Here is an 11,617-nt window from a genome sequence, read left to right as displayed (position 1 = left end):
CAAGCCCCCTCAGAGGATCGCCCTGCAGTGCCGTGTTGTGGCTTCCCCGTGGCCCGCAGCGCCCACCGGCGGGGCGGTGCCGGGCAGCCGTCTCTTGAATGCTGCCGTAGTCGCGCACTGCCGTCCCAAGCAGCTATGAAGCCGTGTGTTCTGGGGACACGTGTGTTGGCCAGGCCTTCCTGACCTTACTATGTCACTTCACACCAGTGAGGGCGACACTGCTGAGGCTTGGCCACCAGACCCGCCATGCTGGGCTGGACACACGGGCGTGTGCATGCCTCACATCTGCTGGGCCGTTGGCAGCGTCGGACACGTGTGGATGACACACGATCCCTGTGCGGCCGTGACTCACAGCTTCGGCAGTGTGACACAGTTACCTGAATATTGAATTGCGCACTGTCGGGGCTGCACATCTTCAAGGACACGATCGTTTCCGTAACGACAGCTCTGGTGGGTCCCAAGCCTTCCCTCGGGGTCACTGGTTCCTCTTCTTTGCTCAGAACCGATGCGCGTGGGGCCGATCCGTGAGCTGAGGGCCCTGGGCCGTCCCGGCCTCTGGGATGCTGGACCCCTCAGGCCTGGCCTCTTCCACGAGTCTCTGCAGCGCACTCTCTCTGGAAGCCTGGATCACAAACCCAGCCCTCCTTTTGTCTCCGTTCATTAGTGTTTGGCTCTGAGCTTCCTGTGTCGTCCTTCGTTTGCTAGTGCGTTTCTCTTATTCTGCAGTTCTTTTTTCCTCTTTTAAATGATCTGGGGAAAAGTTCTCATGCCTCCCCAGAACTATTGTGTCCCCTTCACTCGGGGCAGAAGGGGAGTTTGTGAGTGCAGGGCGGGAAATTTGAGAACCCCAGGGCTGCAGGGGGTGGAAGCGCCCGAGTGACTTCACCCACCTGCCTCTTACTGAGAGGCTGCAGGCTGCAGGACTTCTGCACGTTCTAGGATCCAAGGGCCCTGTCCCCACGGGGTGGCTGTGTGCAGTCAGAGGGACGTCCAGCGATCTGTTCCAGCCTGGTTCCTGGGGACCGTTCCTTCACATAATTATTGACAACATCAAGGGTTATTTACAGAAGGAAACAGGACTTACTAAGAAGCATTACAATTGCAGGGAGAGTGGGAGAAACGAATACTTTTCTATATACTAAATGATAAAACTTAATAGTGACGGACGGATAGGGAGGAGAGATATGCAGGTTGAACGTCCCCTAATCTGAAATCCCAGAACCCGAAATGCTCCAAAATCCAAAACTGTCTGAGCACTGACATGATGTCACAAGTGGAAAATTCCACACCTGGCCTCTTGATGGACTGTGGTCAGACACGCTGCAATACAGAAGCTTGTATCCATTCAGCTTCCAGATCTGTGCCTGAAGTGTCCCGAGCTTTAATGAATTCAGTTTAGACTTGGCTCCATCCCTAAGACATCTCATTATGTATGTATAAATATTCCCCAATCTGAAAATATCAGAAACCCTAAACACTGTTTGCCCAGCATTTTGGATGGGGGCTACTTAGTCTGCACACATAAAGCATGTATGATACACACGTGTACACACACAGGGCATGTTTAAGGTTAGGGGACACTGGACCCGTGAGGACAGAACGTGGCAGCTCTGGCAGGCACTGTGCGGGAGGCGTGTGCTCCGGACTAGGGGCGCTCACTGGGCTCCTGAGCATGACAGAGGCGTTGCATATTTTATCACCTGGCCTTCAGAGGAGGCGGGAGTGGCTGGCAGGAGGCAGGGTGGCCTAGTTCCTGGTCCTCTAGAGAGAGTGCGGGCTCGGCCCCCTCCGCGGCTGCAGTCAGGGGACAGTCCCTCCACCTTCCAGCGCCCACGCTTCCTTTCTCGTAAAATGGGGACAATACCAGTGTCCAGTGTGCTGTGACCGTGAGGGGCTCTTGGTGCTGAGACGGAGCGTTCTTAGAACAGACTGCATGTTGGCGAGGCGTTGGTGCCCAGTCAGTAGCAGCCCGCTTGCACAGTCCTGAGGCAAGGAAGGGTGTTCAAGCCCCCGGTTGCCTTCACCCCCCTGCCTCTTACTGAGAGGCTGCAGGCTGCAGGACTTCTGCACGTTCTAGGATCCAAGGGCCCTGTCCCCACGGGGTGGCTGTGTGCAGTCAGAGGGACGTCCAGCGATCTGTTCCAGCCTGGTTCCTGGGGACCGTTCCTTCACATAATTATTGACAACATCAAGGGTTATTTACAGAAGGAAACAGGACTTACTAAGAAGCATTACAATTGCAGGGAGAGTGGGAGAAACGAATACTTTTCTATATACTAAATGATAAAACTTAATAGTGACGGACGGATAGGGAGGAGAGATATGCAGGTTGAACGTCCCCTAATCTGAAATCCCAGAACCCGAAATGCTCCAAAATCCAAAACTGTCTGAGCACTGACATGATGTCACAAGTGGAAAATTCCACACCTGGCCTCTTGATGGACTGTGGTCAGACACGCTGCAATACAGAAGCTTGTATCCATTCAGCTTCCAGATCTGTGCCTGAAGTGTCCCGAGCTTTAATGAATTCAGTTTAGACTTGGCTCCATCCCTAAGACATCTCATTATGTATGTATAAATATTCCCCAATCTGAAAATATCAGAAACCCTAAACACTGTTTGCCCAGCATTTTGGATGGGGGCTACTTAGTCTGCACACATAAAGCATGTATGATACACACGTGTACACACACAGGGCATGTTTAAGGTTAGGGGACACTGGACCCGTGAGGACAGAACGTGGCAGCTCTGGCAGGCACTGTGCGGGAGGCGTGTGCTCCGGACTAGGGGCGCTCACTGGGCTCCTGAGCATGACAGAGGCGTTGCATATTTTATCACCTGGCCTTCAGAGGAGGCGGGAGTGGCTGGCAGGAGGCAGGGTGGCCTAGTTCCTGGTCCTCTAGAGAGAGTGCGGGCTCGGCCCCCTCCGCGGCTGCAGTCAGGGGACAGTCCCTCCACCTTCCAGCGCCCACGCTTCCTTTCTCGTAAAATGGGGACAATACCAGTGTCCAGTGTGCTGTGACCGTGAGGGGCTCTTGGTGCTGAGACGGAGCGTTCTTAGAACAGACTGCATGTTGGCGAGGCGTTGGTGCCCAGTCAGTAGCAGCCCGCTTGCACAGTCCTGAGGCAAGGAAGGGTGTTCGGAGCACTCTTCACCCTACCTTTTGCAGTTCAAAAAACCCAACGCTGACCTCAGATTAGCGTGGGTATAAACGTCAGTATGAACTATCTATAAAACCGAGGGAAGCGGGTTGGATTCCGTAGCCCGTGTGTGCTATGAAAATGCGCCGAAGTCAACCCGATAGTGCAGACAGAGCGGAGCAGTGTGCTTTTATTTCTTCTGGCAGACATGTTGCGGCCCCAAGCACTGGGGAGGTTTTGAAACCTGACTCCTTTCCTGGCGACACTTACCAGTTGATGATTAAACCTCACTTCTCTGGTGTAGAATGCGTAATCTTCCCTTCTGGGACGAGTAAAATCGCAGAGATTGAAAACAAAGTGCGCATTAACTCACCGCGTTATCTCTGCATCGTGAGCCCTGGCCCTGACTGCAGGTGTCTCCAGATGGAGCGACAGTGACTGTAAGAAACCCCAGTGCTCGCTAGTTTCTTCTGTCCCCCGTGGCACAAGCCTGCCGTGTGTAAAGTTCTGGGAATGCGATGGGTTCTTGGCAAATCAATCTTCTGTTAGCGTTCACATAGGAACAAGTTACATTCGACGTTAAAAGTAGGGCCAGCAGGTGGCAGAGTGGCTCAGGCCCTGGACCTGAGCCCCAGACTAGCGACTTGACAACTGTGCTGGGCACATGTGCGTGCGTGCCCAAAACCCACAGAGGGATTGCGGCGTGGCCATCCTCCCACGTGTGAGTTCTCGCGTTCCCCCCTCTGTCTCTCTCTGCTCTCTCCGGCGAGTGGATGTGCCCTAGGGCAAAAACCTACAATAAAAAATCGCCTTTAACAGTGTTGATAGTTAAACAGGAAAACAAACCGACAAGAGTCAGTATTTTGGGTGAACCATTATCTGCTCAGAGGTTATAAGAATGGACTTCTAAGAGCTTAGTTGACCCTGCAGTCTCCCCCTTGACAAATGGTAGGAACAAAAGTTAAATCAGGTAGACTTAGCTTAAAAATGGACTCATTTGGGAACCAGCAGTTAGCGTAATGGCTATGTCGCTGGACTCCCACGTAGTCGACCGCGGTTCGTGTCCTGGACCCGGTGGCTTAAAACTCACGCCGGGCGCGGGTGCGTGCGTGCCCAAGATCCCGAGAGGAGAATGGAGGAGAAGGGATTGCGGCGTGACCATCCCCCCCGGGGGGTGATTTCTCGCTTTCTGTCTCTATGTCTCTCTCTGTCTGTCTGGCGAGCGCACGCAACCTACAGTGAAAATCTCTCAAAAAAAAAAAAAAAAAGGACTCATTTTAGCCAGAGGACAAAGATAGCTATCCCTTAAGTATACTGTCAGGGCACATCAGATGCGTGCCCTCGAGCAGGGGATGGCAGGGTTTGTCCTAGGGCTGTACACGTCTGCACGCGGGTGCGTGTTGGACGAGTCTTCATAGCTTTTAAACAGTGAGCTACCAAAATACCAATAGATGTCAGTGTTTGTTGCCTTAGAAAAAGTGAGGTGTTTGAAAAAGAGCTTAATCTACTTTCAGTGTGAATAAGCTTAGACAACGATGTAGTTTGACTAATATATACCCGATAACCTTGTTTATGAAAAGTAAGTACCATGTGTTAATGAAAGTATGGCGTATTCACACCTCTCTTTTAGATATTAAAAAATGCTTCTGTAAAAAATTTTAAAAATCAGAACAGAGGCAGAAAATATGCTGCTTGATGCTTAATTGGAAAAATAAACTCGAGACTGTTGCCGCGCCTTGGATTTCCTTTGCAGCTTTGGGCATAAAGTAGTTTTGCCCGTCTCTCATGTCACCTCGATTAGGACGGGTAGAGCGAGTTTTCCAGTCGCGGCTGCGTGGTCTGCGAGGTGTGAACCTGGACCAGGGCGCCCCGCTCTCTTCCTGCTCCCTCTCCCGCCTCGCCTCTCTCTGGCCTCCAGAGGGTGCTCGAGAGCGGCACACGCCCTTCCCCAAGGAGGCAATCTCTTGGCTCTAAATTACCCAGACATTCTGGGCCACCTCCTTGGGAGGGGTGGCTGGAGGTCCCTCCCAGGGTAGCTGCTGGCGTGGCCTATTCTCCAGTTAGCCCGGAGCCCAGATTCACAAGGGGTTCTGCAGCACAGTGCCCGAGCCTGCGGCAGTTGTCAGCTGGCTAGGGGACACAGGAGGTTAACTGTCAGGACCCCTTGTCCCTAACCTGCTCCTTAGGTTCCTCTTGCACCCCTCGGGCCCCTGGCCAGTTGGTGAGAGCTGCCGCGAGGCGGTGGGTGGATGTGTAAGTGCCCAGGAGCGCAGGCCTGTGTGGGCACAGGATCCCCATTTCCCCGGTGCTTGCTCTCCCGCTGCGGGGGTAGGAGCCACCTCCATTGACTCCCACATTTATGGAAAGAGGCTTGAGTGAGTGGTTCTGGTCCTGGGCTGACCAGACTGGACTCACTCTGCTGCCGCCTTTACCTGCCCAGGGTGTGCCCCGTCCCCGGCGTCGTTGGGCGTCGCTCCCAGGGCGTCACGGTCCTTCCCTGTCTGGTGTGCAGGGTCGCTCGCGCTGTTTCTTGCTCCAGGAGGGATTGTCGAGTGACCTGAGGACTGAGGCCACAGCCCCCCCTGCAGGGGCCCTTGGGGCAGCCGTCGAGGTCTGGCTCCTGGTGGTGAGGAGGTGGCACTGTTTTGGGGGGACCGTGTGAGGCGGGCCGTGGATTGTCTCCATCGGAGCTAAAGCTAACATTTGGACGTTCTCCAGTACCTGCTTCAGCTTCAGGCCTGGCTCTAAACGGCAGCTTGGAGAAGTGCTTAGGTACTTGGTAATTCCCCAGGGTACGGTGCAGGCTGGGCATCCCTTACCTGGAACAACTGACCCTGAAGTGTCCCGGATTTGGGGTTTCCTTCCCAGGGTTGGGATGTCTGCGTGGGCATAGTGAGCTGTCTTGGGGATGGCCCCAGCCTAACCATGAGACCTACTTCTGTCCCATGTGCACTGGGCTTGCAGCTGGGACTTTCTACAATATTGTCAGTAACTTTGCGCATGGACCCTTCGTGGGCATCTGGCTGGGGTCTGGGCTGCACAGTGGACAGCGCGCAGCATGGGCTGGAGAGCCTCCATCCCCCGGCGTGAGCGCCATGTTCTGCCCGCAGCCTGTGCCCTGACGCCAGGCGTGGCGTTTCTCATGCGTCGGGTCCGGCCAGTGCTCAAAGACTTGGATTTCGGAGCATTTCCAGTGTTCAATTTTCTCATCAGAGATGCTCAGCCTGAGGCATGGGAGGAATCGGGCCAGGGGACCGTGGAGTGGCGGCACCTTCTCCAGTCCGCAGGGCTCGCCTGGGGCCTGGCGGGCGAACTCTGACCAGAGCCAGGCCAGCAGCACGTCCCCTGGGGAGAAGAGGAGCCAGTGTGTACCACAGGAGAGAACATTAATTTTCGTTTGACTTACAGAAAACTCTTATCAAGCTTTATCATTTTTTCTAATTAAAAAAGTACATTCATTGATTCACTTCATGAGAACAAGCCAACCTCCGTCTACAGGGTCCCATGGCCCTACCTGACCTTCACAGCCAGCCAGGCTATGGGCATATGCGCCTCGCCTCCCCATGGCCTCCAGAACCACAGGGCTGTCCACGGCCTCGGGCTTTCTCTGACCCGCCCACGTCTACGGAGGAAGACCAGAGCCGGGAGGGGAATCCTGCTGCTGAGTGACACAGCCGACCCGAACCCCTGAGCTCCCTTCCACAAAACCCATGAGCTTGAGTGTTCTAACAGTTTCAACGAGTATACTCTATCGCCAAATGAAAGTACAGATTGTTAGATGACCCACGTTTGTAAGTATAGTTGCAAATTTAGATAAAGTCAGGTTTTCAGAAGGAGATGTATTCGTAATTGTAGTTCATCTCAGGGTCACTTATAACTCACAATTTTAGACTGTTAAATTGCATTTTAAAGTCTATTGCAGTCCCTAGCTATTCTATACTGAATCTTAAATAGTTTTTATAAGGATATTTCTCAATTACAACCTGGAATAATTATTTAAGAACAAGTTAGTCTTATAAGCATGGTGACATGTTTTGAATACTGAATGTCGTGTACTAGGTTGTCAGGGAAGTCATGATGCGTTTTTTGCATAGAAAAATATAGAAAAATACCACATGACATTCCTGACAACATGATATTTAAGGACCTCAGACTTGATAGTTGAAACCCACATTCTGCGACTTCTTCAAAAATGTTTTCATCTTACCTAAGACAAAGTTTGAATGGCTTTGGAAGACGTCTACGGTAAACGCCCCACGTTAAAGCCTCTGTTAAAGTCTCTTATAACGGAAAGGTTAGTCTCCTAGCACGTCATTTACGAGGGCGTTTTCATTTGTTCCGATCATAGGAAGCCACACAGCAGGCGAGGGGGTGAGACACCCAGCAGTCAGGGAGGCCGCGGCGGAGTGCAGCACGCGGTCCTGCCAAGCTGCGTCCCTGCAGCTGGAGTGAGGGCAGGGGTGGCAGGCGACCAGCACCTGTCACCAGATGAACCCCAGGAGTGCCACCTGCCGCTTTAACTCTGCCGTGACTGTGATAAAATGCTGCGTCTCGGCATCCACGGCCACGCCTCGTGATGTTCACATCGCAGTATCACTGTGTGATCCTTGGCGAAGGTCTGAGGATTAGTCTAGGAGTGCGCCTAGCACAGGGTAAAGACGGAGCGTCAGTTTATGAACAGTCTAAGCCTCTTCTCGGCATTTGTCGGCCTCGTGCTGCTTGCACGGCGTGTGCTGCATCGATGCTGTCCGAGCACTTAGTCCTCCGGGGACGGAGATGCTGGAAGTGGACATGCTGTGTGTCAGGCTCTGCAGGCGGCGTAGCCGTTCCGTCACTGGACTCCCACATGACTGAGGTTTGAGACCCAGACACAGTGGCTTGAAATTCACACTAGGTGCTTGTGCGTGTGTGCCCAAGATCCTGGGGGACAGTGGAGCAGAAGGGATTGCGGTGTGGCCCTCCCTGCAGGGTGATTTTTCAGTTTCCCTCTCACTGTCTCTGTCTCTCTCCCCAGTGAACACATGCACCCTAAGGCAAAAATCTCTTAAAAAAAAAAAAAGAAAGACGCGGAGTGCATCTTCTGTACACGGCGGAGTTCTTTGTGAGTGACTGCCGTGCCACTGACAACAGGGTGTGGTTTTGTCACCAGTCTAGCTTTGCACAGCTGGTGGGGGGTACCAACTGCACAACACACACGCGCACATGCACGCGCGCACACACACACACACACACACACACACACAGCTAGACGTTCATACCCTGAGCCTCGGTATGATTGTCATCCCGTGTGCAGGGGGATTTAAACACGGCACGCGCCCTGACTCTGGTAAGCCATGCCTGTTGCTTCTTTTAAAACTTTCTCATTGCCATAGAGCACGTGTGTTCTCCAGAGACACGCACACGCACAGGGGAGGGAGCACCCAGTGGGTGTGGCCACCTGCAGGGCACGCGCACACATGCCCCGGTGGGCCTTCCGTGCCACGGGAACTGGAATCCTGCCCATGGCAGACCACATGGGATCCGGCTCACGAACCAGCTTGCAGGCTCGCTGGGTGTGGCGCCCTGCTCCGGCCCCCACCTCGAGGGCGGGGACAGCTCAGTGGTACCTCTGCAGCGTGCAGACGGGCCAGGTCGTGTTCCTCTGTGTGTATGTTCACGTGGGCGAACAGAGGTGTCGCCTCTTTCCAGGGCGTGCAGAGGCCTCTGAGGCGGCCCGTGCCTCGGCCTCGCAGACCAGTCTCCGCGAGTCCTCTGTACGGGAGGAGCCTCCAACCTGGCAGAGATGGGAGTAGGAGCTGAGGGTGCACCCCGACTGCAGACTACAGTGCTGTGGGCACCCACCCCGCCTCCACTAGATGTGCTCACACTGGGGCCCACCTGCCGTGGAGGCCAGCTCCCTCCACGCCACCCTGGAGCAGGGCCGAGAAGGGGCCTCACCTTCCTGCTCTGTGCCCCTGAGCACACTCGTGTGGGACAGAAGCCCCCGTGGCTGGGGGCAGCGGCAACCCTCTGGTGGGGACCTGCCCTCGGACTCATCTGCCGGGAACTTTTCGATGCCTACATTTCGTGACATCGTAGGAGCCGGAGAGGCAGCGTAGGTGACCCGAGCGCCCTTTCTGCCACTTTCAGAAGCTTACTTATTTTCTTGTTTTGAGAGAGACAGAGAGAGAGAGAGAGAGACAGCAGTGTCCCCCTGCCACGCTCCCCGCTCACCCCTCCAGGGTCAAGGACACGCACAACTGCTGGTGGTAGAGCTGCAGAGTGGTAGGGAGGTGGCAGACGCCTGCAGGCCTTGTGTGCGTGGGTGAGTTACGTCGGGACAGCGTACTCCCGGGTGGCAAACATGCTCAGAGGACTGGCACCGGGCCTTTCCAAGGGCACTCTCTGGGAACTAGGCCCTGCTGAGTCGTGACCTCTCAGAGCCCCTTCTCGGGAATATTTTTCTTTTCTTTATGTGCTATAGGGCACTTGCCAGAGAGAAAGAGAGAGAACGTGAGAAATCACACCCCACGCCCCTGGGGGAGGGCCACACCGCTATCTCTTCCTCTCGGTTCTGCTCTCAGGACTTTGTGTGGGCACACACACCCCAGTGTGGATGCCGAGCTGCCGGATCTGGCTGGCCACGTGGGCTCCCATACCTAACACCACCCCGTCCTTCCCCCAGGGTCATCCTGTGCGCTCTTGAGGTACAAGTGAGACTTGGGGCACTTTCCCTCTACCGAGCACGCGTGGACCTCAACATTTCCTGAAAAAGTGGAATTAAGGTACAAGGTTATTTTGCTGCAAAAAGTTTTGAAATCCATGCACAGTGTTCTCGTAATGAACATTTCCTGTGAGGCTTCCCCCCGCTATATGACACGGTAACAGGTGCAGAAGGACAGAGCCTTGGCAAGGCCCTCAGTGCATCTGCTCTGAAATCATGCAACGATTCGTTTTTCTCCTCTGTGGATTATGTTGTTCAGATTCAACCCTGGTGCTTCTCCTTCCTTAACTTTCTCCATAAGATACATAAAGAATTATTTTTAATGCAACCTTTGCTTATTTTCCAGAGATAATGGCTTTCACTAAACTCAAGCAGTCATTTGGCCCTGCTGCTGATCACTAAAGTTAAGTTGGTTTGGGCCGGCAAGTGTGTGGTGGTTAGAGCCCTGGACTCCCACATGACTGACCATGGTTCAAGTCCTGGACCTGGCAGCTTGCTTTCTATTCTCTTATGAGCATACATGCCCTGTGGCAGATGTAATAATAATAAATAGAAGTAAGTGTGTAATTATTTAAATACATTTTCAGTTGGTTTGTGACGCCACGCTTTTCCCCTGCCGCAGCTCTGCGTGCCTTGAGGCTGTCCACTGAAAAGCTGCGGCCGCGGGCCCTTTCCATATGAAGGTTCCCGAGGCGTCTCCTCTCCCTGACAGAGCATGTGCTTGCTAGACGTGTGTCACGGTACTTTGTCAGCGACGTGGGCCGGGTGCTGGGTGGTGGTATGAGCACGCGCAGGTCTTCCAACTGCCTTTTAAAGTCGCAGTGGCACAGCAGAGATGCAATTGGACCCAGATGGGAAATGCCCCGGGTCCTTATCCTGGGACCGCCCTGCACACCCAGGGGGTTGAGCATGCATGCCTTTGACTGGCAGGACAGCGGCGGGAAGACTCCGTGGAGTGCCTCTCTCTCTGTCTCTCATAAAATAAATCAGTGAAGTTAATAAAAGCTCTCGAATCTCTGAGTTCCACACACAGACATGTAAAATGCTGTCTGTTGGGACCAGCAGGTAGTGTGCTGGTTAAAGTGCTGGACTCCCACGGTTCAAGTCCCAGACCTGCTGGTTTGCTTTCTCAGTTTGCCTCTCTCTTTCTTGCTCTGGTGAGCACGTGTGCCCTATAGCAAACTTAATAAAAATTATAAATAATTTAAAAAATGGGACCAGCAGGTGGTGTGGTGGTTGAGGCGCTGGACATTCCCACATGGCTGACCACAGTTCAAGTCCTGGACCTGGCAGCTTGCTTTTTCACTTTCCTTCTCTCTCTCTCTCTCTCTCTCTCTCTCTGTGTGTGTGTGTGTGTGTGTGTGTGTGTGTCTGGTCAAATTAAAATAAATGAATTAATAAATAAAAATTAAATAAATAAATACATTTAGAAAATAATTTTTAAAATGCTCTCTGTCATCACAAATGAAATTAAGGATTTATCAGTTGGGTCTGCTGTATGAATTAAAAATCTGAGGATAAATATATCAAAAACATGGTTTCTCAAAAACAGTAAAAACATACTGATATGCATCAGGTGCTTCATCGAGGCCTAGAGACTGATGTTTTAAAGTACTTATTTAATTTCATTTGTACTTATTAAGAGAGACAGAGAGAGAACTGGAAAGTGAGACAGCAAGCTGCCAGGCCCAGGGCTCGAACTGCGGTTGGCCATGCGGGGGTCCAGCACCTTTAACCACCATGCCACCTGACGACCCTGAAATAATTCTTTTT

At 53.1% G+C, this 11,617-nt stretch overlaps 1 protein-coding gene across 2 annotated transcripts in view; it reads left to right on the top strand.

The window, feature by feature from the left end:
- Positions 1–11,617, top strand: part of NRG1 (neuregulin 1) — a 312,205-nt gene that overhangs the window by 125,579 nt on the left and 175,009 nt on the right. The window contains exon 1 of one of the 2 annotated variants that reach the window (XM_027767759.1): positions 2,488–2,568. The exons of the other annotated variant lie outside the window; for it this stretch is intronic. The gene's annotated coding sequence lies outside the window, so the exon portion shown is untranslated. Of the gene's footprint in view, positions 1–2,487; positions 2,569–11,617 lie in introns of those variants that run through there. 2 annotated transcript variants of the gene reach the window in all.

This window comes from Tupaia chinensis, unplaced genomic scaffold, assembly GCF_000334495.1.
Source record: "Tupaia chinensis unplaced genomic scaffold, TupChi_1.0 Scaffold144602_1, whole genome shotgun sequence".
Lineage (NCBI taxonomy): Eukaryota > Metazoa > Chordata > Mammalia > Scandentia > Tupaiidae > Tupaia > Tupaia belangeri.
This window is presented reverse-complemented; position numbering and strand designations above follow the sequence as displayed.